Genomic DNA, 6,394 nt, shown 5'->3' with positions numbered 1-6,394 from the left:
TCCCTAAAATGCAAGGTATAGAAAAACTACCAGGGTCTTTCTCCTTCTTAGCGAGTTTATCCTCGGAAATAAAGTTGCATTCCAAGGGTTTTGGGTCGTCAAGCCTACGCTTGTTGGTTAAGATGTCTTTGAGAAATTTGGCGTAATATGGAATTTGGGTGATAGCTTCGGTGAAAGGAATCTCTACATGAAGTTTCTCTATTACTTTTATAAATTTTTGGTATTGGTTATTGATTTTGGTTTGTTTAAGTCTTTGCGGATATGGGATTGGTGGTTTGTACGGGGGTGGTGGTTTGTAAGTTTTATCCTTGGCTTCACCTTCTTGGTCGACTTGTTTTTCGGGTTCCACCGGTTCCTCTTCTTGGTTGGTAGGTATATTTCCTTTAGAAGTTTTGGACTCGCTCATTGCTGGGTTATGAGGCCCTTCGTAAGTGGTCCCACTTTGTAACGAGACAGCGTTAGCTTGCCCTCGAGGGTTTGGTTGAGGTTGTCTAGGGAAGTGTCCTCCAGGTGTAGTTTGTGGAGCTTGGTTTTGTGCTACCTGTGAGATCTGGGTTTCAAGCATCTTGTTGTGAGTGATTATCTAATCAACCTTGGTTCCTAATTGCATTATCAGTTCGTTTACGTGAATGTTCTGGTTTAGGAATTCTTTATTTTGCTGAGTCTGGCCCGATATAAAGCTTTCTGTGATCTTCTCAAGGTTAAACTTCTGAGGCACAACTTGCATAGATTGATTTGGTTTTTGGGCTTGATAACCATGTGGTCTTTGAGGTGCATAATTTTGGATAGGGTTCTGGTTTTTATAGGAAAAATTCGGATGATTCTTCCATCCAGGATTGTAAGTGTTTAAAAATGGGTTACCTTGGGCGTAATTCATTTGGTCGGTGTTCAGGTCGTTCAAAAGGTTACACTCCGCCGATTTGTGTCCTTTAGATCCACAAAGTTTGCACTCTGTGTGGAATACCATTGCAGTGTTAGTGCTTGTAGACATATGTTCTATCTTAAGGGCTAAAGCGTCCATTTTCGCCTGCATCATGTCCAGAGAGCTTATCTCATGTATTCCATCTTGGGTCTCCTTTTTCTTTATTGATGCTCGTTCAGTTCCCCATTGGTAATGGTTTTGGGCCATATCCTCAATTAGGTCACAAGCTTCAGGGTAAGGTTTGTTCATCAGCGCGCCACCTGCGGCAGCGTCGATGCTCATCTTGGTGTTATAATGGAGTCCATTGTAGAAGGTATGAACGACCAGCCATTGTTCTAGGCCATGGTGTGGACAGACTCTTAATAGCTCTTTATATCTCTCCCAAGCTTCAAAAAGCGATTCTCCTTGGTTTTGAGTAAATCTACTTATTTGGTTTCGAAGAACAACAGTCTTACTAGGGGAAAATATCTAGCAAGGAATACTCTCCTAAGGTCTTCCCAGGTAGTTATTGAATTAGCTGGAAGTGAATCTAACCATGAACGTGCTCTATCCCTAAGGGAGAAAGGAAATAATCTCAAACGGATCGTATCAGGTGAAGCGCCGTTGGATTTAAAAGTGTCGGCCAGTTGGATAAAAACCTTTAAATGTTGATTTAGGTTAACAGTAGTGAGACCTGCGAATTGGTTCTGTTGCACTAATTGCAACAAAGACGGTTTTAGTTCGAAATTGTTGGTAGGAATAAGGGGGTTTACTATACTCGAACTAGGTTCCTCGTCAGAGGGTTGGGCAAATTCCTTAAGAGGTCTCCGTTCGCGATTCCTGGCCATAGTTTTCTTAATTCGGATGAGTAAGAGGTGTGTACGAGTGTAACGTTCAGGTTCCGCTAAAGGATCTACTAAATTTCCGGTACTACGGGTTCTTCGCATTTACCGGCTAATAATGCCTTAGTCTAGACGGTGTAATAACAGGGTACGAAATTTGACAAAGTTGGTCCCCGACAACGGCGCCAAAAACTTGATCGCTATATTCACAAGTGCACGAATCGCGTCAGAGTAATATAAAATAATATCGATCCCACAGAGACCCAGGCATCCTGACCAGGGCGGTGACAGTGACGGTACCGGTGATCACCCATAGTCCTCTCACTCTCTCTTCCAGGTTACTCCTACCCTATCTCCGCCACTCCTTCATGGCGCCCGCCATGTGTGGAAATGGGTAAGATCATGGGAATGTGGCGGTTACCTCCTGGTTGAGGGTTGATGAGTCATGGCTTCTCCTATGGCGGCCGCCATGTGCAACGCCATGTGTACAATATTTGCCGAAAAACCCTAATTTTAGGTGTTTTTGCTTCGTTTCTTCTAAAACGGTCTCGAAAGAGCTTAATATCTGAAAACAACATAAAAGAAAGCATAAACAAAATGATAATAAAGTCCTAATGAACATGTGAAATCTGAGTTAAAAACACGGTGTGATTCAGTGTGATCAGACTTAAGTAGAAACACAAAAATACCATATAACAAAGTTTGTCTACAAGGTTCTGAAAAATGAATTAATTCTAGAATATGTGTTCTCCTTGCAATGGCAGAGAGACCTGGAGGATTTAGTAGGTTTATAACATGATATGGTTGTTAGGATTTGCCCACGATAGTGAGAAGTCATGTACGGTGGTGTTTTCAGGAAGTTTATGAGTCCTACTCGCGTGAGATAAGAGGCTTTGCTAATGACTGGTGAGGCTTGAGAGCAAGTGTATGGTTATGGTCAGTCATGTTGTTGTGACTTTAGTAAGCGTTATGCTCTTTTGGGTGTAAAGAATGGCCTTCCTTTCTCCTGCATGGTGTCGCGCTGTGAAAAATACCCGAGCGTGAGGAACGCTCGAAATACAACAAATTCACCACCAAACTTTATTTATTCTAAAAAGAAAGGGAAAATATCGATAAAACCCACAAAGAAAAGGAAAACGGCATGGTCGTCGCAACTAAGAGCAGATTCGGGAACCAGTTATGCAAGGGGAAGGTATTAGCACCCCTCACATATGTTATACTCAACGCGAACTGTTTTGATCGTTTTGTGTATATGGATGTTGACTAAAAGTTACTTGCCATTATTGATTTATTATTTGATTTTACAAAGGTTTTAATTAAGGGGAAAAATAAGTCTTTAATTAATGTGCTTGCCAAGATTTCGAAACCTTGTGCCTACGTATTCTCATGGTGCAATGAAAAATCAGAGCCTCGTAGTTCGTGATAGCAAATAAGTGTTTTTTGTTGATTTTATTGAACGATGTTACGGTCGCGTTCTAGCAGATAAACGTTACTTGTTTGCTCGTGCATGGGAGGCTTAAGCGTTCGTTTGTTTTACGATATTATGGATATAACATGTTCGCTTCTGGAAGAAAAAAATTATTGACGTTTGACCTAAGGCGAAAATAGATTTTGATGTGTGAAGATTATTTTTAATTTGAGGACGAATATCCAGACAGGGAGCTCTACAACAGTGTCTGAATATATGGGGAAAGAAGGTATACACCCACTCATCCTTTTTCTTCTGAATTTTTGTGAAAGATCTGTGGTGATTTAAGTCAATGTTCATTAATGGAGAACCAAATTAATTCAATTTATTTTCGTGTTTTAATATGGAAGACGAGGGTTTGAACATGAAACTCTACAGCAATGTTCAATCCTTCTCCCTCTATTTTTATTGTGAAAAGATTTTGTTTTAGGACATAATAATTGAAGAAAGTAAACTTGTCATTTTATGGATGAATCATCAAGATAATAGCAAGATTTCCTTACATAACGCCAAGAGGGTTTTTTCTGTATTTCTGATTACATTCAAAGTGTATATCCATGATAGTATTTATAGGGAGTATGCGTAGGATTATTTCTAGCACTTAATCCAATAGTCAACCAAAAATTAACATGGGGCTAATTAAAAATAAAATAAGAAAAAAGCATGGTAGAAGAAGGAATAGAGCAGAATTATTCAATTTTAACATTCAACAACAATCAATAATGGACATGTGGCATTTAAATATGTATTAAATTAAATTAAACTAATATATAATTAAGATAGAAAAAGAATAATAGTAGAATACCAAAAGTAACATAGTAGTACTCTAAAAACGTAAAAGGGAAACGAAGAAGTTCAAAAATGTGAATGCATGATTGAAAAACATAGCTCAGAATCGTGTTCATTGCATACACATTCTTCGACGGAAAATAAGCGCTTATTAAACGCGATTTATCACTCCTCATCATCATAATATCTCCCTCTCCCTCCCTCTCTCTCTCTCTCTCTCTCTCACACACACACACACATACACACTCACACACACACTAAATTCCGTCGCACCGAAAATTTCCTCGTGACGGTGGTAGAGGCTGTTCTAAACCAAATCACAAATTAAGCCATCAAAACCCTTCAAATCATCCCCCTGGTCACATTTCTGTCCCCAAAATTTACCAAGATCAATAAAATTCAACTCAATATCAAAACCTAATTCTTGTCTTAACTAAAACGAAATAAGGGAAAAGACAAGGCAACTAATGATTACGTCAAGTAAGCAAGTAGAAACAATAATGTATGGGAAAAAGGGGTTTCAAGGCTTACCAACAGAGGGGAGATTTCCTCCGGTCAGTGTTGTATTTCCGACGTCAACAAGTAGAATAGAAACCTAGGTGTACAAATTACTTCAGGTAATTCTTTCTCCCTTTTGCTATAACTTACTTTTCCTTCTTCTTTTTGCTGATATTGTCTGAGTATTTATTATTGTCGCTTTAAGAGAAAGAGAGGTAAGTTGAGTGTAAAGGTTCAGCTCCACTTTCTTAGAGCTTCAATGTGAGGCTCTGAGAAGTGTTGATCTGAGCTTTAGGTGAGGGGTTCTGGTGAGAATTCTGTAGAGTGATTGTAGGTAGAGAAATTCTTGATGATGATGAGTGAAAATGGAGGAGTTTAAACAGGAGAAAATGGAGGGAAAAGCGGTTAGAAACAATTAAGTTGGGATGAATCTATGCCCTTGGATTTTAATCCGTGTGAGGGATTTAAGAGAGGTTAGGATTGACTCTTAATCTCTTAGTTGAAGTTTGTGTTTCTAGAGTGAGAATTTGTTAGCTTTTGTGTTTGTTTAAGAGTGAATTCAGTGTATACGTGTTAGTTTGAAATTCACATTTGAATGGAATTTGGTGTGAATTTAGTTTGTAAATATTTGAAGTTGTGAATTTCAATGAGTTTTGGAAATTGGCTGGAAGTTTGTTTTGACAGTTAGAAACTAGGCAAATTGGGGCAGCTAGGGTAGTTAGTTTTAACTTAAGTTTTGTTGTTATGATTGGTTAATAGTTACATGGAATTTGGTTAGTTGATTTTGCAGTTATGTGATCACTTTCAAGAACGACTCCAACATGTGTATAGAATGTTGCTTTAGACAACACCGGAAGACTTCACCAACTTCTAAACTGCACCTTTCTTCAGTAATGTTTATTCAACCTTCCTATTATCATTGTCATGGGATAAGTAAACAAAAATTGAATCTAGTACAATTGCAGATCAAAACCCATCCTCGAGAGGTTCAAATAGACATCCAAACCGCCATGAGACCTTAACTGCTCCCTTGAGTTATGAGATACATGCGCCATGTCACACAACAGAGGCAATGTATATTATTTCGAGGGAGAATTTGAATCATTTGATATCGACAACCATGGTGGAGTGACTTGCTGCTTAAGATTTTCGAGTCAGACGAATTCAGACCTACGGAAGCTGGTAGTGAACTCGATCTTGTTTCCACAACTTTACTTCTTCATGGTGGGTTTTGCTCCTCTAACATCTCGAGGATTGCATAAGTATCGAGCATTAACTGCTCCAGCACAAAAGAAGTAGATGAATAGACGCTGAATATGCAGAAAACAATCTCTTATTATTTTGTTGAATGGATTCCCAATGATGTGAAGTCGAGCGTCTGTGATGTACCGCCAATGAGGATTTTCCATGGCTTCTATTTTTGTTGGAAATTCGACTTCCATACAAGAAATGTTTAAGAGAATAAGTGAACAATTCTCTGCTATGTTCAGAAGAAAAACATTCTTGCATTGGTATACTGAAGCATGAAGCAATATGAATGTCCTTGTAGCTGAATATCAACAGTACCAAGATGCCCTGGTTGATGAATATGATGATGATTACCAAGAAGATGATGCTCAAAGATGGAGATGTTCTACAAACTTGATGCTTGGCATACTTTGGCTGCTATCATTTCCGTAAGACTGTTTGTTATTTGTGTTACATTTTCGGACAACGTTCGACTTTATACGTCTCTCCATGGTATCTCAAGGTAATCCTTTACTTATTCTATCAAAAGAAAATGGAGATTCCACACGAATCTCCACTTGTACTTGTTCTGATTGTGATTGATCATTTTGGTGGTTAAGACTTTGATGATTGATCCAGGGCCTACACAATGGAGAATCACAACAGAAT

General features: G+C 38.7%; 1 non-coding gene and 1 pseudogene across 1 annotated transcript; both read left to right on the top strand.

Annotated features, from left to right (window-relative positions):
- The first annotated feature begins 1,259 nt into the window (after positions 1-1,259).
- On the top strand, positions 1,260-1,366 carry LOC127077035 (small nucleolar RNA R71). Its single transcript, XR_007787023.1, has one exon. It is a non-coding gene; the product is annotated as a small nucleolar RNA R71 (small nucleolar RNA).
- Positions 1,367-5,570: 4,204 nt separating this feature from the next.
- On the top strand, positions 5,571-6,178 carry LOC127135875 (tubulin beta-3 chain-like; annotated as a pseudogene).
- Positions 6,179-6,394: the final 216 nt, after the last annotated feature.

The sequence above is a fragment of the Lathyrus oleraceus genome, chromosome 4, assembly GCF_024323335.1.
Source record: "Lathyrus oleraceus cultivar Zhongwan6 chromosome 4, CAAS_Psat_ZW6_1.0, whole genome shotgun sequence".
Classification (NCBI taxonomy): domain Eukaryota; kingdom Viridiplantae; phylum Streptophyta; class Magnoliopsida; order Fabales; family Fabaceae; genus Lathyrus; species Lathyrus oleraceus.
Note: the sequence above shows the minus strand (reverse complement) of the source record. Positions and strands in the feature narration are given on the sequence as shown.